General features: G+C 38.5%; 1 protein-coding gene and 1 long non-coding RNA gene across 2 annotated transcripts in view; one reads left to right on the top strand and one right to left on the bottom strand.

Moving 5' to 3' along the window:
• Positions 1-2,513: 2,513 nt before the first annotated feature.
• LOC124264131 (frizzled-5-like) overlaps positions 2,514-26,425 on the top strand; it is a 242,491-nt gene continuing 218,579 nt past the window's right edge. The window contains exon 1 of the mRNA XM_046698851.1: positions 2,514-2,539. The gene's annotated coding sequence lies outside the window, so the exon portion shown is untranslated. The remainder of the gene's footprint in view (positions 2,540-26,425) is intronic.
• LOC124264132 overlaps positions 5,877-26,425 on the bottom strand; it is a 182,128-nt gene continuing 161,579 nt past the window's right edge. The window contains exon 4 of the long non-coding RNA XR_006895063.1: positions 5,877-5,981. This is a non-coding gene — a long non-coding RNA (uncharacterized LOC124264132). The remainder of the gene's footprint in view (positions 5,982-26,425) is intronic.

The raw sequence follows: 26,425 nt of genomic DNA, 5'->3' as shown, positions 1-26,425 counted from the left end.
GAATATTGTCTCATTTCCCTTCAGCACTGAAAAAAATTGTCTCTAATTTCTATGGCATTCCACTTCAGCAGGGAATTGCTTCTCCAATCTTATCCAGTTTTTCAATTCAAATCAATTCAATATTGTTTCTATAATCATTTCAGTAGTAAATACTAAATAGTGTTTTTCTCAGATCATTTCAGCTGTACATAATGTTTTTCAAATCACTTCAGCAGTTATTGTCTCCTGTTTTCATTACACTTCAGGCATGTAGAGCGAGAGAATTCATGACTTTGTCAATGTTTATATCAGAAAATAATTTCATTGTCAATGTCTTGCAATAAATGTCATAATGATTGAGTGCTCTCACGACCAACTAAACATATCAACATTAAAGACTCCTAATATACTCAAATTAATTTCATGTTTGAATGTTTGAACTTTCATATCAATTCAAAAGTTCTCAAATTGATTCAAAAATACAAGAAAAACTGATTATGCATATCAGCATATCCAGGAAAAAACAAAAATGCAACTGAGATGTTGAGATAACATTTTGGCAAACAGTGAGTACAAATACAAGGCATCAACAGATCTCACGTTGTGTGCAAATCTCGGATTATATGATTAGATCTACTCAGTGTCACTCATCAGTGAATAAAAACTAACAGTAAAACTTTTTACAAATCCAACAGTTCACATGTATGTAAGTCATACATGCTCGTCAAGGAGGGGGCTCACCTGTCTACAGGCTATATTATCAACACAGGTGAGGCCAGTGTTTGGAACATATTCTGCAGAGCTGACTAAAGGAATTGTGTGTTTATTGACTGTTTTGACAAAAAGGTCATTTGGATGAGGTATTGTTTGAGTTATTATGCAATTCTTTTGGATTACCTACTATGAAAATTGAAACTGAACATTTTTTTATGTTAAACATGGTTGAATTAGATGAGATCTGATTTCACTGACAATATAAAGTAGACAGTATTGGATGGTATCAGTGACATATTTTATGATATAAACATTGCAAACCCAAAATAATAAACAAGAGATAATAAATATATATGTCCTCATTTTGGGCCAGCTGGCATGATTCAGATATTGTGATATGATGCAGTTTCTTAACCATGTAATTACTTTGGCCTAACCCCTGTCCAACATTGTATTGGTATGCATGGCCTAACCCTATCAAACATTGTATTGGTATGCATGGCCTAACCCTATCAAACATTGTATTGGTATGCATGGCATAACCCTATCAAACACTGTATTTGTATGCATGGCCTAACCCTATCAAACATTGTATTGGTATGCATGGCCTAACCCTATCAAACATTGTATTGGTATGCATGGCCTAACCCTATCAAACATTGTATTGGTATGCATGGCCTAATGTATTTGTATGCATGGCCTAACCCTATCAAACATTGTATTGGTATGCATGGCTAACCCTATCAAACATTGTATTGGTATGCATGGTCTACACCAAACATTGTATAACAAACATTGTATTGGTATGCATGGCCTAACCCTATCAAACATTGTATTGGTATGCATGGCCTAACCCTGTCAAACATTGTATTGGTATGCATGGCCTAACCCTGTCAAACATTGTATTGGTATGCATGGCCTACCCTGTCAAACATTGTATTGGTATGCATGGCCTACCCTGTCAAACATTGTATTGGTATGCATGGCCTAACCCTATCAAACATTGTATTGGTATGCATGGCCTACCCTGTCAAACATTGTATTGGTATGCATGGCCTAACCCTATCAAACACTGTATTGGTATGCATGGCCTAACCATATCAAACATTGTATTGGTATGTATGGCCTACACTGTCAAACATTGTATTGGTATGCATGGCCTACCCTGTCAAACATTGTATTGGTATGCATGGCCTACCCTGTCAAACATTGTATTGGTATGCATGGCCTAACCCTGTCAAACATTGTATTGGTATGCATGGCCTACCCTGTCAAACATTGTATTGGTATGCATGGCCTACCCTGTCAAACATTGTATTGGTATGCATGGCCTAACCTGTCAAACATTGTATTGGTATGCATGGCCTACCCTGTCAAACATTGTATTGGTATGCATGGCATACCCTGTCAAACATTGTATTGGTATGCATGGCCTACCCTGTCAAACATTGTATTGGTATGGCATGGCATGGTATGCATGGCCTACCCTGTCAAACATTGTATTGGTATGCATGGCCTACCCTGTCAAACATTGTATTGGTATGCATGGCCTACCCTGTCAAACATTGTATTGGTATGCATGGCCTACCCTGTCAAACATTGTATTGGTGTACATGGCCTACCATGACAGACATTGTATAATTGCCTGTGTCCTACCATGTCAAACACTGTACTGCTGTGTGTGGCCTACTCTTACAAACATTCTATCTGACTGTGGCCTAACCCACCCAATCACAGGTGCTATTACATTTCACCTTATGCATTTTCATATCTGTATATAGCCAAGTGACCTACATTCATCCAGAGATGAGCTACAACGTATTGGAATCACTACCTCTATCTACTGGTAAGCCAAATCGTATAATTCTTTGCTGTTACACACAACAGAACTCTATTCTTCCCCCTGTCAACTCACTTGAATGATGTTTGTGACATATTCACTTGAAGTGCCTGTAGGTTTACAAACACATGTCCGCATTGATCATACAATACAACATGCAGTTTTTAAATGCATACAAAATTTATTGTGATTATAAATAATGCTGTCTTATGAACTCAACTACAGTGTTATGTATTTGACATTTCATATTTTGTTATTACATTATTTTTGTGTTCTGAAACATTCACTTCACCATTTGACTAATTCTCAATTTATGAAATCTACTGTTACACAATGCATTTCTTTCTAAAACCGGGTTCGATCCCCCACATAGGTACAATGTGTGAAGCCCATTTCTGGTGTCCCCTGCCATGATATTGCTGGAATATTGCTACAAGTGGCATAAAACCAAATTCACTCACTCACTCACTCTTTCTAAAAAATAATTTTCTGATGCTGCAGTTGAATAGTGCTGGTTGTAATTACTGTTATATAATCTAGATTGTTTATTTTTTCATAAAATACATATTTTAACGTGCCCTGTGACAGGTATATTCACCAATGGGATGTTCGTATTATGTGCTTTTTGACAGGTGCACACATCCTTGCTGAACAGGTCTCTCTCTCTCTCATCATATAACCATCACACAAGATAGGAGACATGTAATATTTTCACAGCCTCTGCAATCTATAGTGTCAGGGGCAAAACCTGTTTAGCTATGGAAGTTTAAGGAAATGGATTCCTGATGTGGGGGTGTACCTGTCATATATAATCCCTTAAACCAACTGAAGTACTCTAAGCTGCTTGACGTAAAAATACTTCGTAGTTATCATATCACTAACAAGCCTGAACCAACCAACAGCTAAAAAAAGAAATTATTTTCAATAATTAAAAATCTGGATGAACATTATGGAGTATTAATATTTAAAAATGATGTTTGGGGTTATCAAAATATATATATCAGATTAACGTCAAACCAAAGATATCCCTTAATTCCTCTTATGGAACATAGTGTTGGAATCTTGACAAAACACATAGCTTGACCTTTTAATATCAATAATAAAAATTAATACATTTTCTGAAAATGGCTATTTCTCCTGTTACTAGTTTCAGATATACAGACAGGTGCTAATTTAGACTTACATTAAGTCTCAGAATTCAAAAATTGTTTTGAAAATGATTTAGTTTTATTGTCCTTTCATATCTCTTCATTTTCAGAAAGTGAAAGAACTGTTGTCTTGATTAGAACTTCTGGTTACCAGTATTTTGTTTCATTGTTTGTTTGACGGACTAGCTCTCATACCAAGACTGTAATTACAGTACTGACTGTAAACAAATAGTCTGTATCACAGTCCCTGAACCACATTATTTTCCCTACTGCCGAGCCTACACTGCAATGCTAAAGCTCTAAGTGAAGCAAGTCTAGATTTCCTCAGTTTCTGAATCTCCCAACTCACTGGGGCTCCTTTTGGTTTAAATGAATTTATTTGTTACTGTCAAAAATATATATATTCAGGGACTTAGTGTTAGTCTCGCAAACAAACTGCAGAATTTTTCTATGACAGGGAAACAATATTCCATAATCCCCACTTTGTGAATGTGTTAATTTTACTCACAACTTAAGATCGTCACGATATGGCTGCAATATTGCCGATGTGACGTTAAATATTAACTCACTCACTCACAACTTAAGACAGGCAAAAGTCATTTGTTTCTCATTTCCGTTTGTTCCATTCTTAACTCCACTTGACATGCATGTTTTTGGATATTGTATTGTGTCCACGTGTTCACTGTGCCTGGATGTTGTCAATGATGTTGCTGTGTGCCCCGACTTCCTCTATCAGTGTCCACATCATGTCTACAGCTGCCATCATCCTCCCAAAACATATTTTTTTCATCCCAATCAAAACCACAAAAATGTTCAAATCAAAACTACATAATAAATTTCCTAGTAAGCTTGGACTTAAAAAAATCTTTATTTAATGGATTCCAATTTGGATGAATCGTTTACATGTCTGTATGGTAACCTCCAGGTGCAAATATTTGCTTAACTCCCCTTCTTCCTTGCACAGCACTGTAAATAAGACAAGTATAAGTCTTCATTGATTCTCTGCCCTCAGGTAATAAAGGTACATTAATATTTCCCACAAAAAATCAATTTCTTTTCATACTGCTAATCCATAGATAATTATTCCAATAAATTCTGAGGATAACGCCCTCAATTGTGTTGTCCCAGTTTAGGAACTGAGACAGCTTAAAAAGCTTTAGAATAACATGTAAAACCATTGATTAATTTTATGATAATCTGTAGTAATCAAATGACACGAAACAGTGAAACTGCATTTGACCTTAGTCAGCAATAATCAGTGAAAGAATTAATGTTATGTAATGATGCCGTCGCCATCATACCCGTGAAGATCCTGGTTAGAATTGGTCTTCACCAACCCATGCTTGTCATAAGAGGCAACTAACAGGATTGGGTGGTCACTGACTTGGTTGACACATCTTATTGTTGTGTAGATCGATGCTCATGTTGTTGATCACTGGATTGTCTGGTCCAGATTCAATTATTCATAGCCTGCCACCATATAGCTGGAATATTGCTGAGTGTGGCATTGATTAACAAAGAAACAAACAAAAGTCAGTTGTGTCATGTCTATGACATGTCAGTCTCTACCAGACAATCCAGTTCTAGTTCATCACCAATGATGTATGGCCCTTCCTGGCTTTCGGCATTATTGGGTACAAGTCTGGTGAATTGAAACAAGCATCATACCAACTAAGTCTAACAAGCTAACATACAAAGAAGCTACCTGTACAGAGCCAAATACTACTGAGGTAAAGTCTGTAAACATAATTCTGGGAATAAAATGATGTATGAAAAAAATAAAAATAAAAATCATACCAACTAACAGACCCTCAATTTGAAATCTATTAAAAACTCATGACTCTACAAATACAGTTTTAAATTATTTTTTTGTTTACATTTACAAAAAATAAACATCACTGACAATATGCACTTTTGAATCCTTGTTCTGCCATGACATTGCTGGAATATTTCTAAAAGCAGTGTAAAACCATTTCCTCCTTTACTTACATTGTTGCATCACATATTACATTTGTCGGCCATTTTGCCTGTGAACAAAGAAACTTGGTTGTCAACATGGACAGACTATTCACTCTTCATAGCAAGTGATCTGCATGAAAATTGATTATACTTTGGCGCAGAATTGTACATCCAATACATCCTGTACATCCAACCAAACTTCACTATTTGATACTCACAAAACTGATGCAGCAAGACGTGTGTTCAGTATTGTCAGCTTCTGGTGCAGAGATTTGATGGGAGGGTGACCATTTTCGGTCTGGCTGACTCCAGTGTTTCTAGGACTTCCATCCTGATCCACACTGAAATACATATAACATATATACATATAGTAAGTGAGTGAGTTAGATTTCACATCACTTTCAGCAATATTTCAGAAATATCATGGCAGGGGACACCAGAAATGGGCTTCAAAATATATACATATAAGTCATGTCTATTTAAGCAAGAGACTTTGTTTTAAATTCATCTGTTCACAGGGTACCCAGTAGGATTAGATGGTATATGATTAACCTTCCAACAACTCATTGGAAGTTTGTTTTGTATACTCCTGATGGAGTTGAGAATGTAATTCAAATATCTGTCATGGTGGAAGTATAAAACAAATTGAATACAATATTGCAGCCATTTGATGTCTTTTTATGAGTTTGATTATTTAAGCTATATCAGGGAGGAAAATATCATCCAGTATTCATTAGAAGTTTAAGTTTCATAGTGTGAGCATTAATCCAAGTGAATGGAATATTAATATTCCAATTGTTTGGGTTTTTTGTCAAGAACATTCAAATACCATAATGACAGGTATTTCAGTCAATGAAGTCCCTGTGTAAGTTTTAAACTTTGAAACATTTGGTTGATAGTGTGAGTATGATGACATAGGGAATTAACCCTCCTTCATGAACTGTTCACAAATGACAACCAAACGGACATTGTTGCCATCCAGTCATCATTCAAGGTTTAGAATGCTTGAGTGAGTGAGTTGGTTTTATTGCTGCACTGAGCAACATTTCAGTTACATCACAGCTTGCCATGTTTATATGAGAGGAAAGACATTTACCGCTTTGGTAAAACCAAGAGCATGGGTATGGTACTGACCCTCAAAAAGGAACATAAAGAGGTTCCAGTCTGTGATTAGCTAATCATATGTCATCATCCCTGATGACAGGGATTGTGCTCATGCTATCAACTCAGGTTTGCATGGACCAGCCCAATTATATGTACTAACAATCCATTGTGACAAAACTAAAATATACTGACTGCTATAAAACAACATTCACCCAATCATATTTCATGTACACATTTAACAAAATCTCCAATACAAAAATATATGAATTTGAGCCTTTAATGACTTGAAGTCTGGCATGTTTGAACAACAAGTCTGTGACAGATATTGAGTCCAAGAGTCTCTATGAGGTGTCTCAGGCCATAAATATGTCATCTGTATGTTGACAGGCTCAAGTATCCAAGTCATCAACCACCATAAATAACACAGTCTATACCAGAATCACAACACTACAACCAGTTCAAGTGGACACTTAGGATGGCACTTTTATTTGAATTTAAACTCGGTTGAATGTTAAATACTGAATTTGACCTATGGTACAACCACTTCCATTCCTTGTTATTTTGTTATTCCCACATTTTCAAAACTTAGAAGTACCCCTTCAGTCTAGACTAACAACTAGTCTCTGAAGTGAACATATTTTACAGAAAAATGGTTCATAGTAAAGAAAAATCTAGACTTGACACATTTTTTAGACTTGTGTGGGCTTTCTTGGATATATTTGCTTCAGAGTCTGTTTGACAGACTAACTTTAGTCAGACAAAGTTTCTTTTAATGATAATCCTCTTGTCAAAATAATGTTTGAAATGATTAAAATTTAGGATAGTTTTCAAACTTTAAATATATATAAAAAAAATCAGCAAAAAGCGACTGAAAGTCAAACGCAAGATCAGTAAATATACTGAGAGAAACAAATAAAGGAACACAGGAAAATTCAAGGGTTCCTTTAATGTTTTCCAGTTTTCATCACCAGCTTTGAATAGCGCTGTGGAAGGAAATCTAAGAAAATAAATAAAGGAACACTGCCATGAAGTGGTGTTCCCTTATTTGTTTCCCTCAGTATATATTCTCCTACAAACCAAACAAAAAAAGCTGAAGGTTAAATTTCAAACTGTTGACAAGTGGACACTTGTAATCCCTCACACTCATTAAGTAGAAGCTTTGTCAGAAACCTTGAACTCATTTACACCACTTAAATAACTCGGTAATCACAGTTACGAAAAGAGCATCAACTCCACTTCATGTCATATTATATGAAATTGTTATGGGAAGTCAAATAAATATTTCAGCCGAATGACAGTAATTGTATTAATATGTAAAAATACAGGATATGTCATAAAATAGTCTCTCACATAATCAAAGACAGAACAATATACCTCCTGTTACCATCATACAGTTACCTATTGGCGTACAGACTAGACGTAACCTCTTATCTCAATACCAATCAGATTTATTGAATGAGATCGCGACAGATTGGGCAAAGGTCGCGCAAGGGTTGTTTGGCATTTTCGTCATGTCGCCGTCTGATCTAAGCATGTAAATGTCATGTGCGACACGATGAAGTAATAAGAAGGGCGTGTCATTCTTTATCTTTGGCACTGACTTCTCCACTGTTTGCCGGAGAAACATACCATGGATATAAAAGAAGGATCAATTTTAAAACAATCACACTATTATCTTCATTCAAATTAAAGCTATTACAAAATGTTTTTCACATATAACCAAAGTTAATTGTATGTGTGTTTTTATCAAAACTTAAAGACAGTGTTATATATAAAATATTTGTTCTTTGATTTTAAGGACAAAACAGCTAGAAAAGTTTAATTCCAAGTTATAATAATTTTGATTTCATTCAATTGAATAACTACCGGTACATCAATTGTCTTCTCCTTCAAAACCTAATGAGGAAAATAATGATATTATAACAGTTTTCTATATTGCTCAAGAAATTCATGAATTCTTGCAAAATTGTTTTCTCTGTTTTGTTCCCATATACACAAATAATCATCACAGGGTGGATGATAATTATATACAGATATTTTGTAACCCTAACATGCCTGCAAAAATTATGAACAGTTATGAACATTCACATTTTTGAGTGTAACTTGTTGGCTGAAAATTAGCATCATGCATTGCTATGTTACATAACAATAATAGAATCCCACTCACAATGAATTGAAAACATTTTACAGCATAATGTATATCAGATTTAGACTTGTAAAGACTGGAGGCATTTACAGTTATAAATTAAATAAATAATATTTAAATAATAAATTAACATGCTCACTAAATACTGCAGGAATTCATGTTATGAAAATTCTTGTAAGTATTATCATGCTGTTTGTAAAATGTCCCAGCTTCCTGTTGGACTTTAAACACAAAACTCAAACCAGATCCAGTACTAATTTTACATGAATTAAATGTCTCTTAATATATTTTTCAACTCATCTAAAATAAGTTTCAAAAGAAAAACAAAATGCTGATATTATATCAAGATGAACAGCCACAACACGTGTTGACACTGTATATAATATTTCAGTTTGTGTATACACTGCAGGTAATGAACATGATTAACTCTCAGGGTTATGGATTTTAAAAAATGTTTAAATTCTGCCTTGATATCAAAGCAATAATCTCTTGAAATATTTGAACATTGATTTTTTTATTGATTATAGGGCAGGTGATTTAGAATTTGATCCTAAACAAATTGCAACTGAAAGAAAAGCAGCTGTTTTGCATCCAGACATCAGTAAACACCATACAAAGTCTTAGTAAGTCCATGAAGGGTAAAATATTTTAATTTGACTCTAATTAGGTATTACTACCAATTCCAGGTGTACATACCCTACAAATTCCAATGCTTTAATTCATTAAACCTTGGTGTATAGCATGAGCATGCTAACTCTCTGGTGTCATAGCTTCAGTTAACTCTACCATCACAGTTGCGTTATTTTGTTTGTAAAGTTAATAGAATTCCTGACCCTCTCAGTGACCCCCTCCTGCTCCCAATCTGTCTCGGGAGGTGAGCTTGGGCAAGCTGGGCCAGTAAATATTATGAAAACAATAGGCCACAGTATCCTCTGATATCCTGGAATGGACAGCCAGGCGGTGGAGAGAGACGTCTTGAGATTATGTATCTGTGCAAGGCTGACCTTCAGGAAGCATGGGAGGCTTTTTGGGAGATATATCCTCATTTATTTCCCCGACAATACCAACTTATCAGCCAAACAATAGCCTGGATTCCAGCTCGACAGTAATTTGAGATCAGAGTCACTATTTATCTTTTTGCCAAACTTAGAGCAGGTCATCTGAGCTGTGACCTTGACCTTTTACGTTGCTGATGAGATGTTTATTAATGAACATGCTTGTAACACTTGAAATTATTAGGCTCAGTTGTCATGGTTGTGTTCCCGACTGTCTGTTGTGTACATGTTTTACGTGTGATATCAATCGGGGCGAGATTTCATGTTCTGTGACATATGTGACAGAAGATTAAGTCACATGACAGCAGATGTATCCCCCATCTGACTCCAAAACCCTAGAGAATACATTCAAACTTAACCTCAGTCAAGTCTAGAATCACTACATCGCCTCAGCTAGGAAATTATGCATTGTTCTGAGCGCTATTTGGATTTTATATTGTATTTTTCAGATTTATATTTTTCAAAAAAGATAACTGTATTTCAGCGGAGACCATGGTCTCTGGTTTCAGGAAGTAAACATGAGTCTTACATATCATTACCTTTCCATTTCTCTGTATTCTCAGATTTAATGTTGCTGTACAATGCTTCTTGTTTGAACAATGTCATTTTAACTCTGGCATTTACCGAGTTCTGTTCCATGAGCATAAAAATTTGAGAGATTTTACCTCAGAGTGTATATGAACCAGAGTCACATGATCAATCCAATGTTAAAATAATATGTACAGTGTGATCACAAATATAAGTAAAGACCTGAAGTGAAGAAGTTTGATGTAATCAATATATATTCTGATCCTCCTTTTCAATACAAAAAGATTAATTTAGTTGCCATATCGTGAGGAAACGTGATAAGACCTGACAGGTTATATTTTGTATAAATATGTTTTCAATGACAGGCAGGATGCAAATGAATCAGGATTTTAAAATGTTTTTTGGAAAGGAAACCCATTGGGATTCAGTTAGTATAGGTCCTGAGCAACCTATGCTTGTTGTGAAAGGCGATTTTTTTCTAAAAGGATTGAGTGGTCTGGTTCAGTCATTTCATTGAATGTATTTCAATCATTGACTGACTGACTGAGTTTTGTTTTACACGGCTTTCAGCAATATTCCAGCAACATCACGGCAGGGACACCAGAAATGGGCTTCACACATTGTACCCATGTGAAGATTCGAACCCGGGTCCTCGGCGTGACGAGCCAACGCTTTAACCACTAGACTACCCCACTGCCCCCTTCAATCGTTGAGAGAACTGATGCTTATGATGTAAATCACTGGATTTTCTGGCCTAGGCGTGCAAATATTAATGTGTGTGTGTTCAGTGTGTGTGCATGTGCATGCATACCTGTTTGGTGTGTGCATGTGCATGCATGAGCGCATGTGTGGTGTGGTGTGGTGCATGTGTCCACGCATCAATAATGGCTAAATAGGAATAATGCTGAATGCAGCATTAAAATGCAAGCAAACAAGCTATTATTGAACAGACATAAAATTTTGAAATAACTGTAATTTTTATAAAGGAAACATCAAACAGTTAGCCAGTAATTTATAAAAACAGAGCCAGTATTTCAACCATAAAGATAAATCCCAACCAATTCCTCCACAAAATTCACAATTAACAACATGTCAAATGCCCTTCCTTATCCCTTCATGTTTCATCTTGTTGAAACACATGAAAATATCTTTACGATCCCTTCTTGTGGGAACATCAGACCCTGCAAAACACTGCCATCTGGGAGGCCCTGACTACCCAATAGAACTAATAACTTGCCATTATCTAAATGCTCAATTTTCAACTCGGATGAACTAAAAAAATGAGAAAATCTCTGCCAAGTCACGGCTGATCCAAATGATTACCATAGACAAATGGGACACGAGTTCAACTATCCACCTTGCCGAGTAATCAAGAAATCAGCTCCTGACGTTACATGAAATTAATTCCAGCAAGTCATGGAAACAATGGCAGAAGTCACCGTCAACAATAGCTGTCAAAATTTGATAGGTTCCGTGCGATGTCAAACAAACAGCGTATGATCAGTAATGGTGTATTTCAACATGTTTTTTTCCTTGGTTTGACGTTCCTCTGCCTGTCATTGTTGTGTTTATGTAACTGGTTGTGTCAAGTGGGGCTAGCTGTGTTGAGATGTATTACAGTGTGTATCTGTCACTGTTGAAGATAATCTTGTCACTAATCCCTACTGTAATCTGAGGGATTAATGTTTAGCTTTATAGATGGTTTTTGTGTTAGGTGGTGTACTTTGTAATTAATAATTGCCATTGTTTGAAGGTGATGATAGATTGTTAGGTTTAGAAGGGGAGGTATGAAGTCACTGTGAGGGTATGCAAGTTGTAGAAGAGAGGTGGTATTGGTATAGATTGGATAGACATGGAGTAAGTAGGTAGTAGATGAGTGGGAATGATAGACTGGTGATGTATTTGGTGGATTGGGGTGGACTGGGTGGGTTAGGTAGTAGATGAGTGGGAGAGATAGACTGGGGATGTATTGGGTGGATTGGGGTGGACTGGGTGGGTTAGGTAGTAGATGAGTGGGAGAGAAAGACTGGGGATGTATTGGGTGGATTGGGGTGGACTGGGTGGGTTAGGTAGTAGATGAGTGGGAAAGATAGACTGGGGATGTATTGGGTGGATTGGGGTGGACTGGGTGGGTTAGGTAGTAGATGAGTGGGAATGATAGACTGGTGATGTATTTGGTGGATTGGGGTGGACTGGGTGGGTTAGGTAGTAGATGAGTGGGAGGACTGGGTGGACGGTTTAGGTAAGATAGACTGGGGATGTATTGGGTGGACTGGAGTGGGTTAGGTAGTAGGGCCCGTGAGTGGGAGAGATAGACTGGGGATGTATTGGGTGGACTGGGTGGGTTTAGGTAGTAGATGGGTGGGAGAAAAGATAGCTGGGGATGTATTGGGTGGATTGGGGTGGTCTGGGTGGGTTAGGTAGTAGATGAGTGGGAAAGATAGACTGGGATGTATTGGGATTGGACTGGGTGGGTTAGGTAGTAGATGAGTGGGAAAAGATAGACTGGGGATGTATTGGGTGGTCTGGGTGGTTTAGGTAGTAGATGAGTGGGAAAGATAGACTGGGGATGTATTGGGTGGACTGGGTGGGTTAGGTAGTAGATGAGTGGGAGAGATAGACTGGGGATGTATTGGGTGGACTGGGTGGTTTAGGTAGTAGATGAGTGGGAAAGATAGACTGGGATGTATTGGGTGGACTGGGTGGTTTAGGTAGTAGATGAGTGGGAAAGATAGACTGGTGATGTATTGGGTGGACTGGGTGGGTTAGGTAGTAGATGAGTGGGAGAGATAGACTGGGGATGTATTGGGTGGATTGGGGTGGACTGGGTGGGTTAGGTAGTAGATGAGTGGGAGAGATAGACTGGGGATGTATTAGGTGGATTGGGGTGGACTGGGTGGGTTAGGTAGTAGATGAGTGGGAGAGATAGACTGGTGATGTATTGGGTGGACTGGGTGGTTTAGGTAGTAAATGAGTGGGAAAGATAGACTGGGGATGTATTGGGTGGACTGGGTGGGTTAGGTAGTAGATGAGTGGGAGAGATAGACTGGGGATGTATTGGGTGGATTCGGGTGGACTGGGTGGGTTAGGTAGTAGATGAGTGGGAGAGATAGACTGGGGATGTACTGGGTGGACTGGGTGGTTTAGGTAGTAGATGAGTAGGAGAGATAGACTGGGGATGTATTGGGTGGACTGGGTGGTTTAGGTAGTAGATGAGTGGGAGAGATAGACTGGTGATGTATTGGGTGGATTGGGGTGGACTGGGTGGGTTAGGTAGTAGATGAGTGGGAGAGATAGACTGGGGATGTATTGGGTGGACTGGGTGGTTTAGGTAGTAGATGAGTGGGAAAGATAGACTGGTGATGTATTGGGTGGATTCGGGTGGACTGGGTGGGTTAGGTAGTAGATGAGTAGGAAAGATAGACTGGGGATGTGTTGGACGGATTCGGGCGGACTGGGTGGGTTAGATAGTAGATGAGGAAGAAAGATCCCAGATAGCATTCGGACGTTGGCCCAACGTTGGCAATACCATTGCCAATGTTGGGCCAATGTCTGAATGCTATCTGGGATAGACTGGGGATGTGTTGGGTGGATTCGGGTGGACTGGGTGGGTTAGGTAGTAGATGAGGAGGAAAAATAGACTGGGGATGTATTGGGTGGATTCGGGTGGACTGGGTGGGTTAGGTAGTAGATGAGTAGGAAAGATAGACTGGGGATGTGTTGGGTGGATTTGGGTGGACTGGGTGGGTTAGGTAGTAGATGAGGAAGAAAGATAGACTGGGGATGTGTTTGGTCGATTTGGGTGGACTGGGTGGGTTAGGTAGTAGATGAATAGGAAAGATAGACTGGGGATGTGTTGGGTGGATTCGGGTGGACTGGGTGGGTTAGGTAGTAGATGAGTAGGAAAGATAGACTGGGGTTGTGTTGGGTGGATTCGGGTGGACTGGGTGGGTTAGGTAGTACATGAGGAGGAAAGATAGACTGGGGATGTATTGGGTGGATTCGGGTGGACTGGGTGGGCTAGGTAGTACATGAGTAGGAAAGATAGACTGGGGATGTGTTGGTCGGATTCGGGTGGACTGGGTGGGTTAGGTAGTAGATGAGTAGGGAAGATAGACTGGGAATGTGTAGTGTGGATTGGGGTTCGACTATTTGTTTTGATACTAGAAAGACAAATGAGGGTAAAATGAGAAGAAGAGATGGAGGATGTTGTGCTTATTACATCATCAGAACCTGATCACCTCATCCACCATTTCATCTCTCATGATAAGTACAGGTTGTAGGGACAAGTTCTAAGAAGAAGACAAAGTCATCAATATCCCCCGCAATGGCAAAATACTCTTCATGAGTAAGTCTACTAGTTATGATTATGTAAAAAAAAAACATTACATTCCTACTTTCAAAACTATCAAAAGGCACCAGTACATTACCAGACTTATATATGTGCCAAGTTTGGTGAAGAAAGATTGAACGGTTTTAAAGTTCTGCTCTGGAAAAGACGTATGTGCACGGATGGATGGACAGAGTCCATTTTGATACGTGTTGCGGAGAATAACCAGACATCCCCATATTGCAGACTTGGTAGGGCCTGGGATTGGATGGCGGTAAACCAGAGGCGTACGTAGTGGAGCAGAGATAGATAGAGTAGATGTTAGAATGAATAGAAGAAAGTCAAATGGAGACAAATGAGACAAATATGAAAGAGAGATGGAACTGAAGGTGGCCGGAATCATAGTAGAGACAAGGTGGGGCAACCAAGCAAATTGTGGAGAAATATTGGAGATGGAAACATAGTAGACATGGATAGGGCAAACGGGAAAATGGATGAAATCATAGCAGAGATAGGGTGGGGTAATCTGATAGATGAGGAAGGGGTTCAGGTGTCTGGGGCAACCTAGTTAATGGGTGGAGTCATAGTAGACGTAGGGGCGAGGCAGTTTTTAAATTTGTATTATTATTATTGGATATTTATATAGTACAGATATCCACGCACTAGTGCATGCTCAAGGCGCTGGTATTTTTTCCCTCGATCATTGGATGTCAATCTCAACGGCACATCTTATTATCAATCTCAACTCCCTGGGGAGCATACAACTCTCGCTGCCACAAGGCGCACCGAGTTATTGCGGCTTCCAATCCTTACGAGGTACCCAATTCACAGCTGGGTGGACTGGGACACATAGTACTTTGTCCAAGTTCACTGCACGTTGCTGTACCCGCAACTAGGTTCTTTTAACCCCCTGGATGCCACAGGGACATATATGTCCTTCCCCATCTAAAACCCTCAATTTGAAGTCCAATAAAAATCAAAATGTCCCACGCGCACAAATACACTTCACAGTTCCGAGTTCTGCAGGAAATTTTTCTGTTTCTTGATACCATCCACTATTATTTTAGACAAAACTCAAGAGCTGAAAATGACCTTTCAAAATAGGCTTTATCGAAAATGTCGCCTTTTTTGACACAGTACGAAATCGCGATTCACAGCGGTATTTGCTGTATGTTTTGAAATGTGAAAATTGGATAATTTTCGGGAGTATTGAATTTCAAAAATAACATATTCATGATCACTGATATCAGTTTTACATGAAATCGCTAATGATAATTCTGAAACGTTGCCGATGAATCTAGAATCGGTTGGGATATTTTCCAAAATACAATTACACGAACACCGTAGAGCACTTTCCGCCATATTGGATAGTGTTTACATAATCACGTTTCACGAAGGCCGGTATTGAGACGCCTATTACATCACGTATATTTCATGTTCAGCTTCGAAAAATGCATCACTGAATTCCCCATACTATTTAGAATCAAACTGCAACTGGTCTTTGTCACCAATACCAACTATCTAGATAAAATGTGACGAAACATATTGGGTGTGAAAACGAACGCTGTGCTCGAAAGACTGCGCTTGATTGAAATGTAAACAAAGGCAAATTTTGATTTTGCACTGCGTAGCATTTTCTGTAATGTTACAACATTCACCCGTCTATTCATTGCTTACAATGGCTCAATACCTTTGGAATATGCATGGAAAGAGTATTGTAGCAAGAAATAGGAAATTATGAATAGATACAATGCAACGATTTGATAATTCATAAGAAATTGTCAAAGTTTCCGTGCAGCGTGACGCCATGACTGACGCAAAATCACGCAGAACAACAACTTTAATTATCAGCATTTTTGGCTTCTTCTCTTACTTACAGTGAAAATGATAAAAACATATAACAATACACAGATAGTCAGAATCATTCTGATTACTTACATGTCATATTTATGTACAAACGATCCCTGAATCAATGGAAGGGTCCTCGCAAAATCCTGTGTATCCTTGTCAGCAAAGCCGCCATTTTGTAAGAAATAGGTCATCGGTAGTGATGTCATACGTCAACATTGTTGCACATATTAGGCAATTTCATTGAGGTGAAGGTCACTTGAACAAGAGTAGACACAATCGCCCAATCCTTCCGATTACACTGTCAGTATGAGGCTTAATCGTTTGATGCATGTATCGCTCCTCGAAAAGCTCTGAACATCAACAATATCACTGTACCTTGCCGAGTATTTTCACATTTGTAAGAAGCCATTTTATTGGATAAAGATTGGTTTCTAACGACGCTTTTCACAACACTCTGCTTATATAGGGTCGGATTGGTCAAAAATCAGACACTTGACCTAAGCAACCAATCATATTATGGAAATGGATACCGGCCCTCGTAGAACGGAAGCTTTTAGATTAAGCACGGGTAACGCTTTTGGGTAAAATAATGCTATTCTGAACATATTAAGAAAGGCATCGCTACCTATACGTAAATTATGGAACGCATTGGACATATATCGTGCTAGGTTATGGCCTATGACAAAAATGCTTCATGCATATATTTTCACATTAAGCATCGTGTGAAAGCCGAGATGTAACTTGTCAGTGACTTGACTTACATTGCATGATCGCACAAAAGTATGGAAATAGTAATTTTATATGTACGCTTGACTATTATGATGCATATTTTGCCCGATGATAGTTCAGATATTTTTTCATGGAACTGACTTCAGTATCTACATTTAGCCTTGTTCAATATCACATCATAAGTGCATATAGGGTTTACGGTGTTTTATTCGTTGAAAGTTTTTGATTGTTTGAATAATATTTACATAAGAAATTGACACATTTAGTGCAGTACACCATATTCTAAACCTTTACACAAGTGTTAGAAGATCAAACGTAGCCATAACTGCAATTACTTTAGTTCCTATGATGTACAATATTCAATTTATTTGGAATAATATTTCAGTTTCATATGAACAGGTTAATGAACGGCGTTTTAATTCAACCTTATAAGTAAAACTGATAATATTTAATGAAACTTATTTATATAAGTTATGAAATGTATATGCACACATATTTCAAGGAATTGTCTTGTTCATTGCATATGTTTGTGTCGTTTTATAGACAAAACAATGATGTATATTAATTGGCCAGGTGCTTGGCTTTTGTTGGTAAACGCTTTTATGATTCACTATCACTGTTTTCGATAATATAATCAATTCATATTCGATTAAAAGATATTGTGATGAGAGGATATCAAACTCTAACTATATTTATATGAAAATTGTTTAAAAATATATAAACTATGTCATGTCTTAATTTGGACAAATCTTACATCCATATTCTAATTTACAGTTCCTTAAATAAAAGCCATCTTTTTGCATCTTTCATTACATACTTATGAAGAGAAATAGTTACATAATCATAAACAAAGAAAATTCTTATCCTAACAAAATATTCGGGTGTTGTGAAATATTATTTTTCATTTACGTTAAATTGATGCCAAACAGGTGCGCGTGTTGCTCACAATAAGATACACAGTCAAACCGTCTAATTGTTGATATATTCAGGACACTATTTAAATGGCAAAATCAGTCATTTTATGTTTTGTCTAAAGAGTGTTAAATTCTGACATAGAAGCCGAGACCTTTTGTACAATTAATGGAAATTAGGTGAGATATATACTAATCAGCATACTAATGACGTGTTTTTCCGACGTCGCAAAATGCATAAAACAAGCAATGACGTCAACTAAAATGTTGTATTATTTTCAGCAATTCCATTACATTTGAAGATATGGCTAGTACTCTGATAATAACGATGCAAAATTAGTCAAAATACATCTACACAAACAGGAGAATATGGGAATCTAAGAAATAAGTTAATATACCGGATAGGGACATCCGAATCGCTGTTTCGTGCTTTCACATGTAGTACGTTGTCATCGTTTCTTATAAATTGTGAAACTACCATAGCGTATCCACTCACATTGGGGAACTTTGAATTGGAATAGTTTGGTTCACTGTGAACAAACAATAACGAAAATATAGCGTCCGTATCCACAACAAATTCTCTCCATGTGGTCTGAGTTACATTGACCTAGTGTTACGCACAACGGAGTTATACCCCCTTATCATTATAGGTGTATGACCTCTCTGTCGCCGTTTGACGTCATAGAAGAAAATCCATTTTTGACATTTATTGCGAGTCATTTTTAATGTTAAGCGTATAACGTTATGCAGAAGCACATAAACCCAATTCATATACACTTATGTCGTTCAGATATTAAGCTGTATTTTCTTCGCTCACACTTGCCGTAAAGACGCCAAATTAAAAAAGTCGTAGCACAGTGCTTTAATCGGTGCGCGATAAAAAGCCGTAAAATTTGCTGGTTTTTGACGCATAACAAAAATTTGGACAACATATAGCAAGGTCTATTTCTCAAACCGCCGAGGTAGTTGTACTTATATTCATACCAACGGATAGGAAATTTAATATTCTACATTTCTGTGTAATTTTATAGCTGTAGATCCAGGACCACGCTAGCGCAATTCTCGCTCAACGTTCACTTTATCAAACCGTATGAAAATGTGCGCCTGAAAAAAACCTCGGCATCAAGGGGGTTAAGTGCACAGGGTTGTGTACTGTACACTAGGGGTTGTGACAACACTGAAAGAGTCTGTACACAAAGTTGACTCCAAAGATTTTACACCCGGTCACATGTGGGCTCGATCCTGGCACCTCATGCTCGCTGGATCACTAGGCAACAGGGAAATTGGGTAGATTCATAAAAGAGGTAGGGGATGGCAACCAGGTAAATAGATAGAGTAAATGTATCCTGATCCTGACAGAGTAAATGGGTGGAGACACAGAAGAGGTAGGGGAGGTAGGAGTAGGGGTGGGGCAATAACATTAATGGGTGGAGGCTCAGAAGAAATAAAGCTAGGGTAAGGAGGACAATGTGTGGTGTCACAGAAGAGTGAGTGAGTGAGTGAGTGAGTGAGTGAGTATGGCTTTTACGCCGCTTTTAGCAATATTCCAGCAATATCATGGCGGGGGACACCAGAAATGGCTTCACACATTGTACCCATGAGAGGAATCGAACCCGGGTTTTTCGCGAACGCTTTAACCACTAGGCTACCCCACCGCCCCAGAAGAGGTAAGGGTGGAGCAACAAAACTAATTGCCAATGAGATGGTTAATGTGGAATAAGTGAGTACTAGGATATCAGTGAGATCCTTGCTGTGGAGTTGGTGAGTTAGGGAGGTGTTGATGAGATCCTGGCAGTGGAGTTGGTGAGTTAGGGAGGTGTTGATGAGATCCTGGCAGTGGAGTTGGTGAGTTAGGGAGGTGTTGATGAGATCCTGGCAGTGAAGTTGGTGAGTTAGGGAGGTGTTGATGAGATCCTGGCAGTGGAGTTGGTGAGTTAGGGAGGTGTTGATGAGATCCTGGCAGTGGAGTTGGTGAGTTAGGGAGGTGTTGATGAGATCCTGGCAGTAGAGTTGGTGGGTTAGGGAGGTGTTGATGAGAAGGTGACAGTGGAGTTGGTGAGTTAGGGAGGTGTTGATGAGATGGTGACAGTGGAGTTGGTGAGTTAGGGAGGTGTTGATGAGGTGGTGGCAGTGGAGTTGGTGAGTTAGGGAGGTGTTGACGAGATCCTGGCAGTAGAGTTGATGAGTTAGGGAGGTGTTGATGAGATCCTGGCAGTGGAGTTGGTGAGTTAGGGAGGTGTTGATGAGATGGTGGCAGTGGAGTTGGTGAGTTAGGGAGGTGTTGATAAGATCCTGGCAGTAGGGTTGGTGGGTTAGGGAGGTGTTGATGAGATCCTGGCAATGGAATTGGTGAGTTTTGGGCATTCATGAGATGGTGGCAGTGGAAACAACGAGTTAGAGAAGTATTCATGAGATGGTGGCAGTTGAATGGGCAAGTTTTAGGGTGTTGCAACTGATGACAGTGAGATGACTTCAAACTTGCCAGTCATCAGAGAGTTTGATGAAATAGTGGATCATCAATGGGTGAGATTTTGGCTGTTAATGGAAAGAATGCATTGATGAGATGGGGGCCATGAAATAGACAAGGTGATATATTAATAGATAAGGGTGGTATAGGCGATAAAAGTGGGATGGTTTTACTGTTGAAATTTTATTTAGTCTGTATCTTCACCCTGGATTTATATAAAATCTTCACAAATGATGCCTCATAAATCTCTCAACTGCTTGTGTTAACACAAATATTCAAATCACAGCCTTTGATTTGTTAAACCAACCAGAGGCGAAAATGACACATAATCTTTCAACCCATGCCCTCAAATTCGACAAATTCATTTCGAGATTGATGCACAGAAATGGAATACAGTTTAGAAAAATGTGATTTTAAAACGAAAACCATGTAACAAAAATATTGATTTACTCAGTCCATAAAAGACTTAAAAAGAAAAAAGTCAAAGGGAAGTAACTGAAGCCAGAGTGAATGGCTGCAAATTTAATAAAGATGACATTTTCACTTGCACTGGCTCTAATCAGATACATGTATGCATTATCAGTCTATCTGACCAATCAGCATGCATGTTTCATCACAATGCACACTTAGGTGGTCGCAGGCATTATTCACAATTTCAGCACCATTGCTAACTTTGTATAGTCTTTCCCTGCTGTGCAACGACTTTTGTAAAGTCTTGAGTCGTTTAGTAAAGTCAGGATTTTATTAATAGCTTTTAGTGACCCACACGACAAGTCAAATCGGCAATCTTCACGCTTGGCGACCCGTTCTAGAGTATAGCAAGCTTAATGGCGATGTGCATGCATCGTCATTGTTAGATTCCCATTTGTTGTCTTTCCTCTTATTGTTTTTTTTGCCATATGTTGTCTCAAATTTCAGAAATTGCTGGTATCGTCTTTACACTTCTGCCCTCCCTCCTGAGGTAACATTGTTTCATAGACTCGTCCTCAGAGGACCTTTTCTAACAGATGGGGACATTTGGCTCAAGAATCCTCAGACAGTTCAAATATATTACTATCTGTCAAATATCAGGTGTTTAGTTTCTTCCTCTACCACCAGGGGGCGATACAGACATTCAGAGTTAGATATGCAGACACAGTCTCCTCCATATAAATAAAGAAAACGAGACTCTTACAATTAGAGAAATTATATAAGTACATGCAAGAATTCACAATGTCATTGCTACTTGATTTATATGTATAGGAACAAACACTGGTTGTTCTTCTTCGGGATTATTTTACATAAAGCTCTTTAAATATTTTTTCCGGTCTAATATAGTCATTATTTGTACAGGGAGAAGTTAAATATACACAGGTTGACTTGTTGAAGCGGTGTCATCATGGAGCCTATCATGACTTTTTTAGGTATTTTGAGAGAAAAATATCTTAGCTTCTCATTTTAGTTATATTATGTTAGCTAAATGAACAAAAACATTCTTAACCTGAAACAACAAATACGCACATACAATTATAGTGAGAGCTGATCTGGAAAGAAGGACAAGGGAAAGACCAATATATTCTGATATTTTGACTGTATATATTTTTATTGAATATGAATACATCATCATGAATCTGCTTGATGGTGTGTGGTCCTATGCATAGAGCTCAGGTCACAAATCAGTTGAAGTTAAGCAACGTCAAGCTCAGACAGTCCTTGGATGGGTGACCGTGTTTGGCACCTTAACTCCTGAGAGTTTCTAGGACTTCAGTCCTGCCCACAATGAAGCACATGTGATACATGTTGTCTCACCTTAGGCAAGTAGGTTTGTTCAAGAGTGACTCTGTTCACCCAGCAGAAAATGGTACCCAGCGGGATAGGTCGTGTGACTATTAATCTTCTAGCGCCTTACAGGCAGCTTGGATTATCTGGGGTAATAATGTGCTGTGCTTTGATTAGCTTGGAGCATACCTGGCATGGAGTTTGGTGCTATATAAATGGACACATTATTATCATTATATATTCTGTGACTCTGCATATGATTCAACATCGTACAATAGTCAATTATGAACCTACATCACAATATTGACACAAATCAGCATTGTTAACGCCTATTTTCAGTGACTTCGTTAATGTTTCCAACCAAACATGAATAATGAAGCATCTGCTTTGATATACGGTGCAGAGTTACATCCCTTTGGTATTACAGGATTATGTGATCATGGGTCCGAATCCCAGATTAGTACTGATGTTGACACTTGGTTTATTTGTCTGCACCTGCCATGCTTGTGAGTTTCACTTTGTATTTAACATCGAGACCTGCATTATTTCAGAATTTCCTCAAACACATATAACCGTGCTTGTTGTAAGAGGCAACTTATGGGACCAGGTGGTCAGGCTTGCTGACTTGGTTGACACATGTTATACCAAGAGATGCTGTTGATGTTAATCACTGGATTGTGTGGTCCAGACTCAATCATTTACAGACTGCTACCATATAGCTGGAATACTGCTACCATATAGTGTGGTGTTAATAAACAACAAACAAACGCATACAACCGAAATACTGTTCAAGCGTATTCAAATTAACTGATTTACTCAGTTGTGCTTGTTAATTGTTTAACGATACGTACAGCAATATTAAAGCTTTATGACAGTGGTCTAATGTGGACCACACAATCCTGTTATTGACATTATGACATTCACTCTATAACGTGACTAAAGAAGAAATAACAAGAATATTTCTTAACTCTATATTTCTAGTACTCTTTGTTTAGTTTATAGCTTTAATCATCTGTTGTTTTACTGCAAATAATTGAGACTGTGTAAGTCAAACCAGGGGTTGACTGTATGAGCAAAAATCAAACATTTGATGAGGTCAACTATCCAATCCTGAATGAAATACTTCAGACCTATTATGCAAAGGAATTCCCAGAAGGAGATTCCTTCATGAATAAGTATTAGAAGAACTATGGTATCAGAAAACACAGATGCAAGAAAACTTTGCAACCTAAACCTGTCTGCTGATTCTATGAATGCGATCAAGTGCTGCAATCATTTCCAAAAAGATGTGTAAACACCCCCTATTGTGAATCTGTTCATACAGTGCATCACAGCCAATGTTGGCCATGCTACACAACATGAAACCATTGTGATCAGATGATGTGGGGGATTGTGTCCTTGAATGCATGAGATACAGGATACAGGAGGTGGGGTACGGGACAGTGTACAGGGGTTGGGATGTGTGAGTGTGTAGACAGCCAAATGAGAGGGGTGGGGATTGTGTATCTCCAGACAGCCACAGTGAGTGAGTATGGTTTTACACCATTTTTAGCAATATTCCATCAATATCATGGCAGGAGGCACCAAAAATGGCCTTCACACATTGCACCCATGTGGGGAATCAAACCCGGATCTTCGGCATGATGAGCGAATGCTTTAACCACCAGGCTACCCCACCACCCCTGACAGCCACAAGAGAGGGGTGGGGATGGTGAGTCAGTAGGTAGTAACATGAGAGTCGGTGGACACTGTCTGAGTGAGGGGGGCATCTTTTACAGAGGCACTGGACAGACTTTACCATCTGTGGGCTTGGGAACCCTTTACTACCTGTCCCTTAGAGCTTCTTTACTATCTAACCCATCAATTTGACATTATTCAATGTCTGAGCACTGGGAAATCATTACTGGCTTCTTCCTAAAGTATATATTTGAGTGGTAGTCAATAATGTTTTGTTTATTCACATGGACATACAAAAGTATGATCTCCCCAGATAGGGGCGGTGGGGTAGCCCAATCGTTAAAGTAGCCACACATCACCATGAAGACCCGGGTTCAATTCCCAACATGGGTACAATGTGTGAAGCCCATTTCTGGTGTCCTCCGCCGTGATATAGCTGGAATATTGCTAAAAGCGTTGTAAAACTATACTCACGCACTCACTCACTATATGGGACAAATGCGACAGGTTTGAGAAATTAATGATACGATATAAGTTCTACATGTAACAAAAGTGTTTGTTTCATGTGGTATCTTCATGAAAAGAATAGTTAGTGACATAAGAAATCCTCCTCCACAAGTCAGACCTAAAGCAAGTATTTCCACCAATGCCCCAGTGATCTCAGCACCGTGACATTCCAATGCAATCTGACCAGGACAACCGTGTACATTTCCTTCCATGCAGTTGAAGTGATGGCCGACATGGACAAAGTTTGGAATGCTCTCACTCCCCACACAGTCATGTGTCAATACTCTGACTCTCACAGCGTTATCTTCGGCTTTCGTCTGTCAATAAAAAGTGTTCTACATCAATACACAGTTCTGTCTTACCAAAATGTCCGACTAATTAGAGCCGATCTTATATGGGTAGGAGCATATTGTGTCCTCGTGGGATGGACAGGGCAAATAGCAAGGCAAGGACACAATGTAGCTCATCAGCTGCACTCTCGATCAATTCACTCAAGAAATCGTCAACATCGCATTTCGATAGGCGCTTTGTTTCACAGGCCATTTGGATCAATAAGAAATGAATGGGAGGCAAAAATCGGGAGTTAACCATGATGCTCTTTGCAAAAGCTGTCGATATGGCTTTCTAAAGAAAAGCCGTCATATTGTCCTGACGAGCAAAGACCTCTTGGTCTAAAGGATGATGGGAAACGTAATGAGGTGCATCATGGGTAGTAGGGTTGGGAGGATGAGTGCCAAACGCTAATAATATGACGTCAGAGCAAATACCAATATCGATTTGGAAAATATTAGCACTGGTGTTTTAAGTTGCGAGTCGTCGTTATGGGATAGAATGCAACTGTCTCTGCATGGAGTCAGAAAATACTATCATCCTTCAGTGTAATGAATGGATGGATTTCTGTTTATTCAGAGTTGTCAAACATTTCAATGGACATTACATGTATTGTAATCTCCTGAACAAACCAAACCATAAAATTGGACATGTTTTCTGCACTATTTACAACTTAAGAACTTAGCTAGATTTCATCGATCAAGATATAATACCAGTTGTTCAAATCTTGTGCCTTAAAGTTTGAAAACTTTGAAGTACCACCAAATAAAAGTTAAAAAGCCATTTCCATTAAGTCACACATAAGCATCTCCTTTTTTGCTAAAATCATGAGCTGTGTCACTTTCGGATATGTTCATTTTCAGAAATTTCTTTCAGATAAGATTCTTTTGGGGTTTTTCAAATCTAATTGCTTCAACGGAATCACTGATAATCAATCTAGTGGTTCATTTTGATAGTTAAAATGATACCAAGTATTTGGAGATTGAGTATATTTTCAAAATGATTCTAAATAAAATACCAAATTTTGAATGCTGATTTTTATCTTTTCGTCCTTTTTTTTCACTTTTAATATTGATTGGTTTCAATGAAAAATGTGTGAAGGGTGTTACATGTAACAGCCACGCAAATCCTCCCTTACCTCTTATTGTCATATACCTAGTATGATCATACACAATCCACACCAGGGTATCAAAGAATATCCAGAAAATTCATACCTGAAATCCTGAATACCTGTTAGTATGCTTTAGTTGTCACAGAGCAACTCATACAACTGAAAGAAACTTTGGAGCCACCTCAGTGTATATGTTAATAGCGTCAGTTGAAGCAACTGATATTGATATGCTAAAAATGATATCACCATAGTACTGAATGACGCGTATAAAACAAGTCATT

This window comes from Haliotis rubra, unplaced genomic scaffold (assembly GCF_003918875.1).
Source record: "Haliotis rubra isolate DU_JTF1 unplaced genomic scaffold, ASM391887v1 Scf91, whole genome shotgun sequence".
Taxonomy (NCBI): Eukaryota; Metazoa; Mollusca; class Gastropoda; order Lepetellida; family Haliotidae; genus Haliotis; species Haliotis rubra.
This window is presented reverse-complemented; position numbering and strand designations above follow the sequence as displayed.